Raw genomic sequence first — 18,877 nt, 5'->3', positions numbered from 1 at the left:
AGGGTACATTCCTGGGTTGCAGGCCATAACCCCCAGCAACTGCACATTGATGTTTCTCTCTCTCTCTATCTCTCTTCCCTCCCTAAAAATAAAATCCTAAAAAAAAAGAAAAGAAAAGAACCATTTCTCTTAAATCTCATGCTTATTCTACTATATATAATGTTTCAGGTCTAGCAGTCAAAGTATAAAGTTCAAGTTGTTTAATAATATTCATTGCTGTGTAGATCCACAACTGGCCTCAGCAGTCCAAAACAAAGTAGAGGAGTAGATAACAGTGAGAGAAAGTTTTCTGGTAGCAATCTCCAGAGCTGTTGTTAAAGAGCACATCTCTGCCCAGAGGACCAGCTTTCTAGGCAATTTCCTAATCAAAAAGATTCAGACGTTAGAAGTAAAGAAGGCAAGATGCTAAAAATTACTGAACAACAGAGAGACTATAACTGTAGAACAGTAACTGTGGCCTTAGAATAAGACAGAAGCAAAGTTATTTGGTCCACATTTTTTGTCTACAATAATATGCCAGATATTAGCTTTGCCATAATAATTTTGATTAGTAAAATGGACAAGAAGGATAAGAATCTGGAAGGTTGTAGTGAAGACTGGATAAGATTAAATAGCTGACCATGTAAGTGGTGAGCACTGCCTGTTTCTCACCCTTCTTTTGTTCATAAACACATAGTACAATCTCAGTTAATACTGGGGAGATAAATGCCATGATTTCAGATATGTTCACTAAACTTCATTTTTAAAAGAAAATTATCTATACACCTTATAGCAAAATTGTGCAAAAAAAGTGTACAATTAGTTGCACTTTCTGACTTGATAAATTTTATCAGTGTAATTGCCTCCACCCACCATCAGCACTGGGTTGGCTGGTATTGGTACTTACCATCTTGTTAATAAGAAAACACAGTGCAGGAATGAGAGAGAGTTTAAAATGACATCATTTTTTTTTCAAATGAGGAGAAGCTAGGGGGCTGATTTAGATAAAATTGAGTCACATGAATGCCCATGCTTTTCAATAATCCTTTGACATATGAACTATATGAAACAAAATTACTTGTGGTGTACTAAAATGTGTCTTTAGCTATAAAGAAGACAACTGTGTCTGCATTTAATTCAACAATTTGAAAAATGAAGGAAGTTAATGATGAAACTAAGAACATGACTGGTTTTCAGTTTTATTATAAAAAAAAATTCAGGACCCTTAGGAAATATGATTGATCATTTGGGCCATTCAAAATTGAATGGATTTTTGGATTGAAAAAATATAGAAGGATAAAATATTACATATTGGGGAAAGTTTTTATTCGTTGAGTTGCTATTACAATAATACTTTGAAAATATCACTGTGTGACCATATTTCTTCTCTTTCAGTATGGATATAAACAGTTGCAGAGTAGTTGTCTTTAATAAAATTAATCCCTGAAGCACATTTGGCACATAGATAATGATAATAGTGAAAAACTACCCAATGTCATTTGATATAAAGTAACTCTAGTTTCCCATGTGTGAAATAAAAGAGAAAAATAAATGTTGGTTCCAGGAAAGACATGTTATTAATGCTTCTGTAAAAATATTAACTTTCTTTTTAAAAATTTACTTTTCAATTATATTTGACATGCACTATTAGTTTCGGTTTACAAGATAGTGATAAGACATTTATTTGTATGCCTTATGAAGTTATCCTGAGAAGTCTAGTATTCAGCTGACTGCATACACAGTTATTACAATGTTACTGACTATATCCCCTATGCTGTACTTCTACATCCCCATGACTATTGCAATAATGGGTAATTTGTACTTCTTAACCCCTTTTATATTTTTCTCCTATCAGTTCTCTGTATCTATAAGTTATTTATGTTTTGTGTGTTTTTTTTCAGATTCCAAATACAAAAAATAATTAACATCAGTAAAATGTCCAAATTACCCAGAGCAACCTACAGATTCAATGCAACCCCTACCAAAATGCCAATGGCATTTTTCACGGAAATAGAACAACTAATCCCAAATTTTGTGTGGGACCACAAAAGACCTCAAATTGTCAAAGCAATCTTGATAAAGAAGAATTAAGTTGGAGATATCACTCTACCTGATATCAAATGATACTACAAAGCCATGGTACTGCCATAAATACAGACACATAGATCAATGGAACAGAATATAGAGAGCCCAGAATTAAACCCACTTCTATATGGTGAACTGAATTGTGACAAAGGAAGTAAAAATATACTATTGGGTAAAGACAATCTCTTCAATAAATGGTACTGAGACAACTGGACAGATATATGCCCCCGCCCCCACACACAAAAAAGGAAACAGACCACTTTTTTATACCATATACCGAGCAAACTCAAAAAGGACTAAAGACTTAAATGTAAGACTTGAAACCATAAAACTCTTGGAAGAAAAGAAACAGGAAGCCCTTTGATATCACTCTTAGCAACATTTTGGGGGGTATGTCTATGAGGCAAGAGAAACAAAAAAGAATAAAGCCAATGGCTATATCCAAATAAAATATTTATTCAAACACACCCATCTGAAAGTGCATGGTTTGTGGTGACAGCCTGTGACACTGGCTTGCTTTAAGTTAAAGCTTCTGCACCGAAAAAAAAAATTCAAAAGGAAAAATAAAATATGTAATTTTATTTTTAAAGATTTAGTTTGTAGTTCTCTCTATGAACAATGAAATCTAGTGGAACATTTTCATTCTTGGCAATATGAAATTAGTGGTTTTAATTTCTGGAAAATTTGAGCAGACATATATGATGAATTTCAAAAAAATTGAGTATTGCATCCAGATTTTGTGGACTGAGATGTCCTGGTTTCACCAATTTTCGTGAGACAAAGTGCCGGGAGAGCTAATGGATGCCTGATGGGACACACACACACTCCCACTCCAGGCTTCTCAGTTCACTCCCTCTCTGGGATCTGGATGGGCCCGAATTTCACAAAATAACTCTAAGCTTTAATTTAAATTCCATTTCTATTTTACAGGTCTCACCCTAATTTACAAAGCAAGCTGATAATCACCGGAATTACTTAAAATCCAAAATGAGTTGCATTAGTTTCTGAACAAAACTACTTATCTCAATATCTACATATAATTGACATAAATATAATTCTATAAACATTTTGATTATTTTACACATAGTTGACTTTTTCCTTTGAATGGTATATCACTTTATTTATCATGATAATTTCATACATAAGCACACACACATACATATAATACTTAGTTATTCTTTCCAAAATTTCCTAATCTCAGTAAATGGTATGACTAACCAACTGTTCAAGCAAAGGAAAACACAAGCCAAAAATTAGACGTTATTTTTAAATCCTCATATTTTTAATCTCTCGCATGTGATTACCATTAGTTTGTCCTATTATTTCTACCCTCAAAGTAGGTTTCAAATTCATTTTTCATCTTAATTGTCAACCTACCATCCAAATCATCACTGCTTTTCTGCTCTGTATATAATATTCTTCACACCATGCTTCCTACTTCCACTCTCTCTTTACACAGGAGACAGCATCATGTGTGGTAAGGTTATATTGCTTCACTACTTACATATACTCAATGACTACCCTCAGTTTAAAACCCAGACTCTGTAACTGATGTCCTTGGTTCCATATAATTTGGTTCCTGTTTCACTTCTTTCCCCACTCACTATTGCGCCCTTCCTCTGCTGTCCTTGTTTCCAGATTTGCAACTTCTATGCCTGTGACTAACTTTGACTAGACTGATCTTCCACAGGCTATCAGAATGGATGATTTCTTCTCATCCCCACGAATCATGATGTTCGCCTGCCATCTCCTTGAAGAGGTTTGCCCTGATTACTCTAACTAAAAGAACCCCCATAGTCTCCAGTAATTGTCTATCACATCATCCTGTTTTTTACCTTAGAATTTCATTTTACTCCTCAAATCACTTTATTGTATATATTTGCCCCCCAAAATGTTTCTTGGAGCTGTAAAGGAGGCAGGAACAAAAGAACAACAACAAAAAATCTCTCATTCACCAGAAATTAGAATAATGTTTTTGAGTGTCAATAAAACTTAATATTTGTTGATTAAATGAAATAGTAAATTATCATTTTATTAGTATTATAGAATTCAAATATATGAAGCCAAAAAATGTGTCCTTTTCTTGAATGAAATATTTTGCTCACTGACATCATTAGTCATTCTCTGTTCACTTATTTATTTATATCATTTATTATAAATATCAAATATTTATGGTGTTTCTTTGTTGGTACTCCCTGACTTCCAACCCATGGGCAATCAATCACAAACTTCAGTGGGCTCAAACTAGCTAATGCCTCTTAAGATTCTTCTCTTCTTTTCTTAGAACTCCCACTTCAGGCCCTAACATACACATCTTAAACAGTGATAAAGTCTCTTAGTTGATCAACTCTTTTTACTTCTAAACTGTGCTTCAACATTTTAAATAAATCTTCCAGGGTACCACTTTCTCTTTATCATTCTCCTACTCAAAATCTTCTGTTAGTCCTCTGCAGTTTATTGGCTAAAGTAAAAACTCCTTTGGCATTCAAGCTCTGTAGAAATGTGGCTCAGAGTATATTTCTAAGTCATTTTCTTCCTTTCAGTATGTGTACGTTGTGTGTGTGTGTGTGTGTATAGAAAACTGCATATTCCTGAGGCTACATGCTTACTTAATATGTATTCTTCCTATTTAAATTGTATCTGTCTCTTAGAAAATACTGTCAATCCTTCTGTAGCAAGCCCAGTCTACAGTCTGGATTCTTCAATAAATTACCTGTAAATAACCCCAACATTTCTTTCTAAGTCATATTTGCATCTATTCACTTTCCAAAACACTTGTTCTAGAGACAGATTTAAGAAGCATTATAATGCAGTAGCAAAAAAGAGCAGTTACTTTCGGATTTCAGTCTTGAATAAAATCCAAGTGCTAACACTTTCATACTGTCTTGGAAAAGTGAACAAGGAATTTAACATGTCTGAGCATTGGAATTATCTACTCACAAAGCTAGACTAATAGGAATTATGTAACAGGATGGTTTTGAGGATTAAACAAAGAATACATACTTATATTCACCTACTGTGACCCAAAATATGTAGTTATTCTATCTCTAATACTTTCACTGGCGAGTGACATTTTTTTTTTTCAAGTCTCAACTCAATTCTCACCTGTTCCAAAGTGGCTTCCATGGTCATGACAGACGTGTTTGTTTTCTTCTCCAAGTGTATGAAATAATGGTTTTTCTGCCGTTTAGAATGATTTTGTCTTTTACTCTCTTAATACTCCTTTTATGTTTTAGTTTATTTAGATAACATGCCAGCATTTACTGGACATGGGCTACATTTCAACACTGTGCTAGACATTTTCATCCGCATTAGAAATGTGGACAATATTGTTTCATTGATGAAAAACACTGAACATAACATAAATCATCAGGGTCCCACAGTGTCTCCAAGGCTGAGAATTCAAACTCATGCCTGTAAATTTCATGCTCATGGCTGTTAGAAATGATTGCAATTTGTGTTTTGTTTTGTACCTTGTTGTATCAAAATGACTGCACATTTTTTGTAAAGAAGTAATACTTTGTACAGGTTTTTAAATCATATTTGTTCAGTTTTACAGTCTAAAATGCTTTTGTGCTCCTTTAACTGAATGTGCACACACCCTTACTGTTCATTGTCTGTTTCTATGCAGTTTGTAAAAGGTGAAATTGCATGTGTGTATACATGTGTATACATACATGTGTATATGTGCATATACACATATTTTATGAAGTGTTTGTGAGCATGTATATAAATTTTATGTATACAAATTTGTCTGTATTTTAAAATTAAATTCCTATTAAGGCCATTCTTCTCAACATTTCCTTTCAATTTTTTAAAATGCCATTGCTAGTACATACATCACCAAACTCTCCCTCTGATATACATGCATTTCAGAAAGTTGTATTTAATTGTCTTAGCCTGAAGTTGCACTCTTTAATTTCTAGGGAAATCATAAAGTCTCAGGATCCTGCCCTCCATTCTTTCCTTCCTTCCTTCATTTGCTGCTCTATTTTTCTGGGGGAAAAAAAAATAACCTAATTACAACTAAACACTATTGGAAAGAACAGCTAAAACTGGAGGGTCCTAATAGTGAACCATAACTTAGTCTTGTCTTTATAGTGTCAGGAAGTTAATCCATTTCTCTCTGGCCAAGGAAATAATTTTTTAAAAATTCAAGGAATGGTTCTCTGTACTCAGGTTACACAGTATTAAAAAATGCATTCTCTGTTGTTTCAAGTTTGAATGTCATTAGAGTGAGAAATGAAGTAACTAAGAAATAGACTCTTTTCCATAGGATCTTCTTTTTCACAATAGGAAAATATCACAAATGTGTAAGCTCTTTATGCATTAGGGAAATCACTGCTAATAGTGAAATGTGCAATTACTTATACTTGTTAAATACTACAAATAATGAAGAACACAGACAAGTAATGGTGCTTATGTTAACAGGAACCCTAAATTCAAACACTTAGCTATTAAATATTTGTGTGGTTAGTGGTCTGATAGGCATTTTTAAGTATCTTTTACATTTTGAGCCTAATTTTTGCTGTCTTTATAACCAAAAATATTCATGTCCAGAGGCAGCACCAAGAATAACCAGAGCAATGGCCATGCAGTTTACAAAACAACAATATCCCTCTTAATATCCCCCAGAACCACCCGAGAGAAGCACTGGTTATAGTAGGACACTAACTTATTTTATAACAAGAAATCGTCCACATTCTACACAAACAAGAATTTTACTTGCAGTTTTGAGTAACTGCCTTGAGGAACTTTTGCAATCAACCTGCTGGCTAAAAGCTCTGCAACAGAAAGCCTGTTGAAAATAAGATTAAAAAAAGCTTTTATCCATGAAAGGTATGGTAAGAGGTTAAGGATTTCCCTTGGTTTTCAAAAAGGTCAGTCACAGAGTAGGTAAATAAGGAAAGTAAATAGAATTGGTTATCGCTGGTGCCGAATACAGCGGAGCAGGACAGCTGTCGGTGTGGGAGGGACATCCTGTGGCTTTATAGGCTCTTCAAAACATTTTCCGAAGGCCAGAAGCCTCTTTCCCCGAGAACCGGCAAACCGCAGCATTTGTAAGTGTATGTGAATAAATAGAATGGAGATACTAATTTGGATAATGCTGAACTTACAATTTATTTGTGGTCAACGAAATATTATTCTAAAATTTTATAAACACAAAGATGTAATGCTACGTAGTAGACATTTTGATTGTTTTTTTTTTCACCCCCCCGCCCCCCACCTCACACCTTTTGTTCTGGCAGAGCTTCAATATTTTTTAGATGTTTGTCTTCCATCTGCCACAATTGCCCAGCTCCAGATTAGTCTCTAGATAGACCACTGATTTTCCGACCTGACTGTAAATTATAATCACTTGGATATTTTTTTAAATGATTTTGAGAGAGAAAGAGAGAGACTGAACCTGCAACTTTGGCCTATCAGGATAATACTCTGACTGAGGGAGCTGGCCAGTCCTCATCTGGATATTTTTCAAAATTAATAATGCCTGGGCTGGAGCCTGAGATACTGTGATTTAATTATTTTGAGCTGGGTCGCAAGAATTTACAACCGAGAGACCTCCAAGTGGTTCTAAAATGAGGGAATGACTGACAATCAGACTGGAGAGTTGTCACGGAAACATTATTTCTCTGCCAGTGATCGTCTTTGGTATGGGTGCATGACCAATTTCTAGCCAAGGAGATATGAGAAGAAATTCACTTGAAGGTCTCTTAGGGAAATCTTTCTTACTTTTTTTTTATAAAAAGGAATTTGCAGGAACAAAGTTCATTTGCAACTCCTCGACACTGTGACCAAGAAGTGAATGTGTGTGAGAGAAGCCATCACAAAGCCAACACAGCGACATGGAATAATGAAAAGTTTGGGTTCTTGAGGGCATTGTTAAGTCATTAATGAAGCAACTGTCAAATTGCTATATGTTTAACCTTATTGTAGGAGTTAAGTCATTTATTAGAAGCAGCACTCTTGCTGATCTAAGCTTTGAAGAAACCAGTTTTGTTGGCTCCTTAAAAGAATAAAACTTACATCTTTACATGACTCAGTAAGTATTTGTTAAGTGCTTATTATGTGCCAAGAACTGTTTTAATTGCTGGGGTTTACACTGGAGAACAAATCAAAACAAAGAACCTTTTTATCATGAAATGTACTTTTTAGTGGGGGAAATATGAATATAATAGATAATTAAAATATATTTCATAGGGATAAGTAATAAAGAGGAAAAAGAAGTAATCAGAAAAGGGCATGGGGAATGCTAAATGGTTAGAGTTTGGGGTAAAGTACCATGAAAAGCCTCACTAGGAAGGTGATTTTTTGAATAAGACCTAAAGGAAACAAAGGACTTAGTGGATGTGGAGACAAAGCAAGACAACAGCCACGCTCACAAGTTCCAAGTACAGCAAGGGGCGGGGATGTTGGAGCTGAAAGAGTGAGAAGAGACGAGTAGAGATGAAGCTCTATAGGTAAGAGGAGCCCAGATCTGTGTAGAGCCCTACAAACCAGAATAAGGACTTTGACCTTTACCTTCTCCAACCTGGGAAGCCAGGGAGAGTTGTTCATTAGAAGGTATACTCTCACTTGTGTTTTTCAACAGGATCACTCTAGATGCACTTTGATGAATGGATGGGGGTAAAGGAGTAGGGGGGAGTGAGAATGAGGCATATTAGTTAAGAGCTACTGTAATAATCTGATTTGGGTAATTTTGCTGAATATTGATAAGGTTGTTACACTTAGGGTGGTGAGACAATTTCTGAATAAAATTTGGGAATTAAAAACAACACATTTTGGCATTTTATTAAATTTATATATAGTTTTTAGATAACAAATTTCCTAGGAACATCAATTATGAATCCATCTATTTTCCTCCCTCTTTCCTCTTAATTACAATACCCCAAACTACAGCCCTACAGCTCTACAGTAGGGCTTTCATGAGTGGTGTGATCCTACTCCTCTCGTCACTTTCTCAGCTAACAGACCTGATCAAATTCCTATGAAAAGAGGAGACAGTAACCAAAGGACAAATGCCCTCTTGGTAATATAATCCTATAGTGTGCAACTCTCTGGCAAGTATCTCATGGAAAATAGTTAGAAAAGCATGTGGTTTCCTAACAATAAGTCCTCTTGTTTAAAAACAAAGCAAAACAGTTTTATCCTAAGACATTTTTTTCTGTTCCCCTGTAGTCTTCTACTGCAGAAAAAGTGTCACCATTCCATACATAAAGTTCACAGTAAGGTATTAGTTGCATGTTATAAGAGAATTTAAAATTCAATATTTAACTTTTTTAAAATCTTCACCTGAACGTTTGTTCATTGATTTTAGAGAGTTTAGAAAGTTTAGAGGGAGACAGAGAGAGAGAAAAGGAGAGAGGGGAAGGGAAGGAGAGAGAGAAAGCACGAAAGAGTGAGAGAGAAGCATTGATGTGAGAAAGATCCATCAGTTTCTTCCCATATGCACCCCCACCTGGGGATTGATCATGCTACCTAGGTATGTGCCTAACTAGGAATCAAACCCCAAACCAGCAACCTTTTGGTGTATGGGATGTTGCTTCAACTAAGTAAGCCACCTAGCCAGGCCTAGTTTTAGGGGATAAAAAATGTCCATCTCTTTCATGAAAGAGTAAGACTTCACACATATAATTCCCAGCTAGAATAAAGCTTTATCTTGGACTTGGCAAGAGTGATTTTTAGGTGAAAAAGAATACTGCATTAAAATATACATGAGATTATGATTTAAAATGTAGAGTCCCCATAGCCTCAACAACAGAATTCTAATTAATAGGTATTGAAATTTTACTGGAACTCCAGGTGATATTTAATTACATAAAGAACCACATCTTTAGAGGCCTAAATATATTTTTGACTCTATACATTTTCAAAGACTGGGTACTCATTATATCCTAAAAAGAAATAGTAACCTCCCAAGGCACACTTTGTAAAGTGCAAATTGGCTTTTAACCTTGAATTGGTTGTTTACTTTAGTCTCTATTTTTTTTTGAGTAGATAAGTGAGATTTTTGCCTACAAAAGTGAAATTAAAACATAGAGGGCAAAACCTGATCCTCTATGAAACTCTCTGGAGGCTTTTAATCAGCTACTGTGAAATGACATTATTCTCACTTTTTTTTAGCAGTGGAAAATAATTTTTTGTATATCACTCAGAAACTTCAATAGACAATGGAAGTCTTTTATTTATGGACAGTCTTTGTCCTAGGAAACTGAATGACCTCACTTTGTACATTAATTGGCAAGAATGAGTAATGGTACAACAAGCTGTTCTGAAAGGGATTCAAAAAGGTTAGGTCTTTGACAGGTTACAGGACACCAGGAACTCTAGGAATATAGCACAAATGAATTTATTTACCTATTAATACTCGAGTAATGAGATGGTTGATTGATTCACTCAAAATTCTGAGTATGTAATTTGCTCTAGGTTAAATTTTATTTAGGAATATAGAGGAATAATAATGAGTGAAGTAGTATTTTTTCTGCAGTTTTTTTAAACTCATACTTCCACATTTAGATCAAATGCATCAAAACTTACGTGATGCAGTGACAGCAGTAATAGGAAAGTGCATAATGCTTATATTAAAAAAGAAGAAAATTCTAAATAACCGAAACTTATGCCTCAAGGAACTAGAAAAATCAAACTAAAACAAAGTCAGCAGAATGAAGGAAATAATAAAGTTAGACATGAGAGAAATAAAGACTAAATAGAAAAACAATGAATAAAGTCAACAATTTCAAGTAGCAAAGCACAGGGCCAGGTGAGAGTAAGTATGGTGACCCAAAGCAAGACTACATTGTCCAAGAATCTACTGTACAGGGAATTCATGCAAAGGGGACTGAACTCAGAAACCAAGAAACAACTAGAATAGGAGGAAAAGAAAATCATTACTGAAGAGCACTGGTCCTCGGATTTGCCAGAGCCCAAAGAGAAAGAGATTCACAGAAGAGCAGAGTCTCTTGTTTTGTGCTGATCTTATCTATGGAAGAAAGTCAATCAGAGAATTTAATCCTGAGGTTGAGAAATTATTGCTTCAGATGAATGTTAAAAAAGAAGGAAGACTTGAAGATGAAACAGTGGAGCCTGATGTGTCAGATGAAGAAATGACTAGAAGACATGAGACCTTGGTGGGGGCAACTGGAAGGAAGTCTGCAAAAAAAAAAAAAAAGAGTGTGCTAATTATAAAGAAGATGAAAATGAAGACATAAAACCAATTAAAGTAAAAAGATCTTCTAAAAGCCCTGAGATTAAAATGGATATGGCTCAGGGATGCCTTGTGAGAGTTAACATATTTTGAAAGTCATTCTGATGATTTCTCTGTAATTATTAATATTGTAATGTTATTTGTAAACAAATGTATACTTTTTGAAAAATGCTGTTTTTGAAACAACTATGTGATGGATGCTATACAACCTTTGCTTAATGGTATTCATCAGGAGTGAATTTTTAGCCCTTGGTCTTCAAGTGTACAGTGGTTTGTTGTGGTTGCTTCCTAAAGATTTTTTGATCTCAGATTTTTTAAAAATTATGTCTCTATTTACTAAGCCTGAGTTGACTAATAAATTAGTAGCAGTGTTTTAATTGTTTTTATGTTTACATTTTACATTAAATTATGAATTATGTCAAGCCAACTCATACATACATTTTGGAATTAAATGTTATGAAAAGTTATATGTAAATTTCTTACATCAAGAGCAAACATGCCTCTTTTGCCTGAAGTATTTGCATGTTACCAAGGCATTGTCAGTTTGTGGAATTGTTTTTTTATTGTTTTGTTTGGTTTAAAGGTTTTAATCAATAAAAAATGATAAATGATTTTTTAAAGATCTTATTTATTTATTTATTTTTAGAGAAAGAGGGAGGGAGAAAGAAAGGGAGAAAAACATCACTGTGTGGTTGCCTCTTGCATGCCCCCTACTGGGGACTGGCCTGCAACCCAGGCACGTGCCCTGACTGAGAATTGAACTGGCGACCCTTTGGTTTGCAGGCCGGCACTCAATCCACTGAGCCACACCATCCAAGGCTCCATTTTTGGTGCCTTTGGGCCACACTGGAAGAAGAAGAAGAGTTGTCTTGGGCCACATGTTAAAAGAAAACACTAAAGAAAACAAAAAAAATCTCATGTTTTAAGTAAATTTACGATTTTGTGTCAGGCTTCATTCATAGCCATTTTGGGCCACATGTGGCCCGCATGCTGCAGCAGTGACACCCCTGACAAGAGCTAGCGTTTTGAAAAGATCAACAAAGCCAACATACCCTTAGTTAGACTAAATAAGAAAAGACAGACTCAAATAATTAAAATTAAAAATGAAAGTGAAACATTACAACTGATGTCACAGAAGTAAAAATAGTTATGGGACTACTACGAACAGTTGTACACAAATTGGAGAGCCTAGAAGAAATGGATCAACCACCAGAAACTTACACCTTACTATAGATGAAGCGTGAGGAAATAAAAAAATCCAAACAGACCTGTAATTAGAGAAGGAACTGAACTGAATAGTAGTTGAAAAACACAAAAGAAAGAAAAACGCTGGATCTGATGGTTTCACTGAAGAATTCTACCACACATTTAAGAATATAATTAACATCAATTCTTCTCAGACATCCAAAGAAAATTCTATTACATGATATAACATAGATGAGCCAAGAGAACATTATTCTAAGTGAAGTAAGCCAGTCACTCCCACACCATATGATTCCACTCATATTCTAAATCATAGTATCAATTTTAGAAGATTTGCCTCTTTTCAGTTTCTGCTACATATGGTACATTTAGATGACTGGGACCTAAATCAGAACTTATGTTAGACACTCTGGAGTATAACTAAGAAAATTCATCCTGTACCCCAGCCTTGCCTGTATACGCATGTAATAACACTTGCTTTCTACTGTTCTTTGGCAAGTAGGAATATATCAATTTTATCTACAGTCACCTTTTATACTCTTACTTGAAAGATTAAATGATTTCTATGCCTATTCTGAATTCTGCACTTCTATTAAAATTCTGGTTTGGGTGGTAGGTCAACAAGGCACTATATTTCAGGGAGCCCATTAATTTTCTAAATGTAATATAAAATATTAAGTGAACATATTTGTTCCCTCTGGGGAAAAATACAATACCTTCATTAGATTCTCAAACAGACTTGTGACATAAGGGGAAAAAGTCCTTTAAAAACCACTAATATATAATTTTTTTCAAAATAAATCATTTCCCTTTATCCAAGCTATCACTGGATAGACAATCAATTGCAACCAGGATTGAAACTCACAGTACTATTAGTGCTGTAAACCGGTAGTTCTGGTTGATAATGTTTGTGTCACTTAAAGTCAGACTTAGATGTCCTCTTCATTGTTTCACATTAATTCAAGTATGATGTTACTGTGACATTCAGCCTCTTTATTCCATTGATTTTCATACTTTCCTTTTCTCAAACTTTGATACTTGCATAATCCTTTGCAACAATATGTACAATAGAGAACCGAGTGGAATTTAGGAGGGTTGCAGTGACAATTCTAGGATTGGTAAAGGTTATTGAAAATTCATTTAAAGAAGAGAAAGAAAAGAGTTGAAAAGAAAAATCTCTGTTCTCTAAATAGAGAAGAGAGAGGCGATGGTCAAATCTAGGTCTTTCTCTGCACTGTGGTTCTTGCTTTTCTATCTCCTATATGCTTTGCAGAATACCTGCCCCCAAAACAGGAAGCTCGTGTGGGTGATGCTGATAGCACTAAAGATACAAGTAGATTTTTAACCCACAGTGAGTGTTTGAAGGAAAAACAGATGGCCATTTCTTAGAAACTAAGTGCATTCCTCCAGAGACAGTGTTAAACATATTTTGACATTCCACCAGAGCAAATAATGCAGATAATCAGGGTAATTACAACTCTTCAAAGACAAGGCATAGGTCTAAGCCAACTTCCTTTACTTCAAATTGTAAAACTTATGAAATTCTAAGGGGAAATTTGGAAAAGTAACTATTTTATACAATGCAGTATTTACAATGGTGTCATGTGAGCTTGAATAGGTCGTCTGCTTCAATATTATGTTCAAATGTCAATTATACAGTTAAGGGAGTGAAGTCAGGTGGCTTCTATTTCACAAGAAAACTGATAAGTTGAAAGAAAAGATGTCATTGTAGTTTCCAGACACAAAACTAAATAAGTGCACAAGCATACACACATATATCAAATAAGCAGAGATACTAAGTGATTTAATTTGATGTCACTTTAGAATATTTCAGCCCTTCATCATCGATGTCTAGCCCAACTGGCCTTTCAGATGACACTAGCATCAGCTATCATTTGACAGCAATGACATGTAAGATGCCAAGTACAAACAGCCCAGCTGAGCCAAATCAACCCACAAAATTGCAAGAGCAACTAAAATTGGATGATGCTGAACCACTAGGTTGCAATGTGATGGCTCATAGAGCAGTAGATAATAGAAAAGTCCATCGTGACAAAATCGCTTGACCCTGCTCTACGTTTGTTTTTCACTCACCCACGAGATGACTCAGTCGAGATGGCTAGACCCCATGAGGGCTGGCTGGGCGTCTCAGTCCCTCCTACATTTCATCTCCGCAGGGGTAATACGGGCTTCCTTACAATAATGGCAGCAGCTTCAGGGTAGTCAGACTTCTTACGTGGTAGCTCAGGCATTCTAAGGGTACAAAAATGTAAACAAATATAGCATCTTTAAGCTTGGAACTGACACAGAATTACTTCAACAGCAAATGTGTTAATTGAAATACAGTAGTAGAACAGGCTCAGATTCACTATAGGATGTAAGTAAGCAAGGAAAATATGAGTAGGCATAATTTATTTGATGGCACTCTGAAATCTGGCCACCACACTAGGCTGCTCTACATAGAACAAAAAGCAAAAACAACAAAAAACTAACATTGATGTTGAGACCATTGCCAAGTAATAATTTGCTTATTAAGTCATTATGTTTTACATAGATATATAAACAGTTATTAATGTTTGAAGGTAACATAGTTCATTAAAGGGCACAGGTAGTATTTATGGTAAAATAGCCAGAGAACTTGACTCAGTTTGATTTAAAAATGTTTCCGTGTTCTTGACAGGCACTGTGAATTGCTGTAAGTGGGAAAGTCCTTGAGCATTTCTTTGATCTACTGTAAATCTTGTTGCTTGCTCAGTGGCTTGTCATAGAAGCACAATTTTGAGAACATAATATGCACATTACCAATTTAAGTGATTTTAGAATAAGTTACTGCATTATGTCATAACTATGTCTTTATGGTAACACCAAGATTGTGATACAATCACTAACCTTCTGACTAGATATACTGGATGTATTATATCCAGTTATCTTTTCAGATCCTTGAAACAATCATGTGAAGATAACATAAAGCAGCATTTTCATGGCCCATAGAGTTAAATGATGTCTTTTTCTTGGATTAAAATGAATGATATATATGTATAAATAATCAATGAACAACAATATGTAAATGAGAGGTTTCTACCCAATTTGTAAAAGGAAGGAAGGAAAGAAGAAAATTGCATTAAGCAATAGAGAGAGAGGAAAAGCTCAGTAGCTTTCCTTACAAGTAGGAAACCAGAAAAGATAAGACAAACTTTCCAGATCTCTTAAAATGGTTTTCCTCAATGTGTCTCATGGATAAGTCTGTTGACAGTCAGTTGAATAAGGGTAAATGAAGTCCTGGATTTACAGACGATCCTTTACTCTGCAGCAGCAAACTGCAGGGTGACTATGCTTGACATTTATATAATCTTGAATTCTGGTTGCTTTTTATTCACTATCCTGACTTAATTTCACTTCTGTGTGTTTATCCAAAAATAAACCAAAACAATAGCCAAGATATGGAAGCAATATAAGTGTTCATGAATAGAAAAATGGATAAAGCTAAAATATCACTCAGTCATAAAAATGAATAAAAATCTTACTACTTACAGCAACATGGATAGAACTAGAGGCTATTATGCTAAGTGAACTAAGTCAGAGAAGTATAAACACATGATTTACCTTATCTGTGGACTCTAAAACCATAAACAAACAGAACAGAAACAAACTCATAGATACAGAGAACCCTCTGATGTTTGTCAGACGGGAGGGGTTGGGAAGATTGGTGAAAAGGGGGAAGGAATTAAGACACACATGTCGCCAGTTAGAAAAACAGTCACGGGATGTAAAGTGCAGCATAGAGAACATAGTCAATAATATTGTAGCAACTACATGTGATGTTAGATGGGTGCTGGACACATTAGGGCAATCACTTAGTTATAGAAATGTCTAATCACTATGTTGTGCCTCTGAAGCTAATACAATATTGTATGTCAACTATAATTAAAAAATTAAAAATATATATATATTTAAAAAAGACTGTAGAAGGCCCCAGGTACTCTCACTGTGGGGTTTCCAGCATACCTCATAACGAATGTATTAAAAGCTATCCGTATCCCACATTGAATATAAATGATATGTAATTGTGTAAGAAAAAATTGACTTGTGGTTGATGAGCTGGCATTGGTACCTTTTGTAGACATTTAATTAGACATTTATTAATTCTGCATAATACATCTGGGGACATTGCTTTGAGCCAGGCCCTATGTGAGATATAGAGGAAGGAACCATCAGTAAGAACAATAATAATCTGATACCAAAATTAATTTTTCATGCAAGAGCAGATGCTAAAACAAATTTAAAATGTAACATCACAAGTGCTCTCTGAGTGGTATGTACAGCATTTTCCAGGAGCATAGAAAAGTTAGAAAAGTATTTATTTGGGGACTTCTTGGTGGAAGATATTCTTGAAATATGTGCTACATCTACACATTCCACCTTTTGATTGAGGAAGGGAAAAGATCAGTGTGGAAATGTCTTTATAAAGCCATGCTTTATCAAATTTTGACACAACTTTTCCTTTTGGCATGTCAACTAATGTATTCATCTCTGATCGTTGCCATAATAAATCACCACAAAATTAGTTGCTTAAACAACACCGATTATCATTTCGCAGGTAAGAAGTCCAATATAGCTCTCTAGCTAAAATTAGGAAGTTGTCAGGTCAGCAGTCCTTTCTGGAGTCTTTGGGGGAGGATCAGTGGCCTTGGTCATTCAAGCAGCTGGCGGAAGTCAATGATCTCCTATTGTGGGAGTGAAAGTCTCTCTTCTTGCTGATGTTTCTGAGGGCCTTTCATGCTTTGCAGAAGCAACCCTCCATTCTTGGTCCATGGCTTCTTCCCTTCATCCTCAAAGCCAGTAAGTGTGGATTGAGTTCTTTGAACATCTTAGATCTCTTATTCTGTATTATTGTTCAGATTCAATGCTTTACCTTGTTCCAATTTTTAGGATAATATGAGGTTAATTTGGCCCCGTAAGGGTTATCAAGCATTGTCTCCCCATCCTTAATCTTAGTCAAATGTTCAAAGTCTCTTTTGCCATTAAATGTAACATATCCACAAGCTACTTGGATTAGGCCTTGGGCACCTTAGGGGGTCATTATTCGACCTGTCACAACTACCTTCTATTGACACCAAACATTTGACATGCAAACTCCATAGAGAACAATGATCATTTTTAAATCAGCAGCAATTCTTGTTATGTTTTATAAATTTCATAGGAGGGGTGCTTTAAAGCATCCACTCTGGGGAATGAGGATGTTGACACAAAAGTTAAAAAAATAATTAAGTAGCATTGAAAGAGCCAAATTTCATGAACATATTTAAAGATTAAATACTGTTTTTGTTTACTTTATAAAATTATCAAATAAAAGTCATTATTTATATTTGTCTTGTAATTTACCATAACCTCAAACTATTTTATCTTACCTGATGACCACCATAAATGCATGAGGAATCTATCATGGATACTATTTCTTCAATTATATAGATTAAGTAAGTCAGGTTCAGAGAAACTAGTGGTTTGGTCTCAGTTGGTGGGAGAGCACAGTGACAATCTATTAGCCCAATATCCTAGCCATATGAATGTGTGGAAATAAACACCTTAGGCTTTTACCACTTCCAAATAAACTCTAAGACTTTTTATGATTTTGGTTGTAGTTGCTCCGGTGGTTGTTTTGGAGGAAGGAGTGCAGACAGTATTCAGGGATAAAGTCTACTTTATATATTGTGTGAAGAACAGAAAAAACATTCAAATATTCATTTAATAATACATTATATTCTAATGAGAATCTAGCATCTTAAATATATAATAGAAGGTAGAATACATTACTGTTGTTTTTGAGAGAAGTGACCATGATGAAAATGAAATGTTTTATACATAAATATGTAACTTGAGATTTACTGAGTTAAAATAAAAAAATCAGTCTTGAATTGTTTTACTTTATTATCATATTGGTACATAGTGCATGAAATAGTGAAGCAAAGAACATCATTTAGATGGATACATGGAAGAATTTAATTAAGGAAGCATGAAACATTTGGAGTGAAGTTCTCACCATTTTCCTTTCTATCTTCATCCAAAGAAGTCTAAATTTCTTGGGCCTTGTAACCTCAGAGAGTCACTGATAAAGATGAAAGAGGGACTCATGGATGTTTCTTTAAGAGTCTTACAGGGATTTGGACTTGCGTTTTATAGAATAACAGGCCTAGCTTAAATGTCCTTTAATGTGTCTTTTAACTATAAGATACTAACAAAATATTTTTTTTCCTAACCTATTGACAGAGAAGTCCTTAGACAGTTTCCTTTTCTTCTTTAATAAAATTAATTTTCTCTTTTTTGTTTGTTTCAGGTTTCTGTTTTTATTCTGAATACAGTAAGCACAAGAACTTGAAATATATCACAAAGGGTTTTTGTTTTTTCACC

At 34.8% G+C, this 18,877-nt stretch overlaps 1 pseudogene; it reads left to right on the top strand.

Annotated features, from left to right (window-relative positions):
- The first annotated feature begins 10,837 nt into the window (after positions 1–10,837).
- On the top strand, positions 10,838–11,362 carry LOC123833279 (annotated as a pseudogene).
- The last annotated feature ends 7,515 nt before the right edge of the window (positions 11,363–18,877 follow it).

The sequence above is a fragment of the Phyllostomus hastatus genome, unplaced genomic scaffold (genome assembly GCF_019186645.2).
Source record: "Phyllostomus hastatus isolate PE091 unplaced genomic scaffold, TTU_PhHast_1.1 phas_scaffold_21, whole genome shotgun sequence".
In the NCBI taxonomy this organism is placed as follows: domain Eukaryota; kingdom Metazoa; phylum Chordata; class Mammalia; order Chiroptera; family Phyllostomidae; genus Phyllostomus; species Phyllostomus hastatus.
This window is presented reverse-complemented; position numbering and strand designations above follow the sequence as displayed.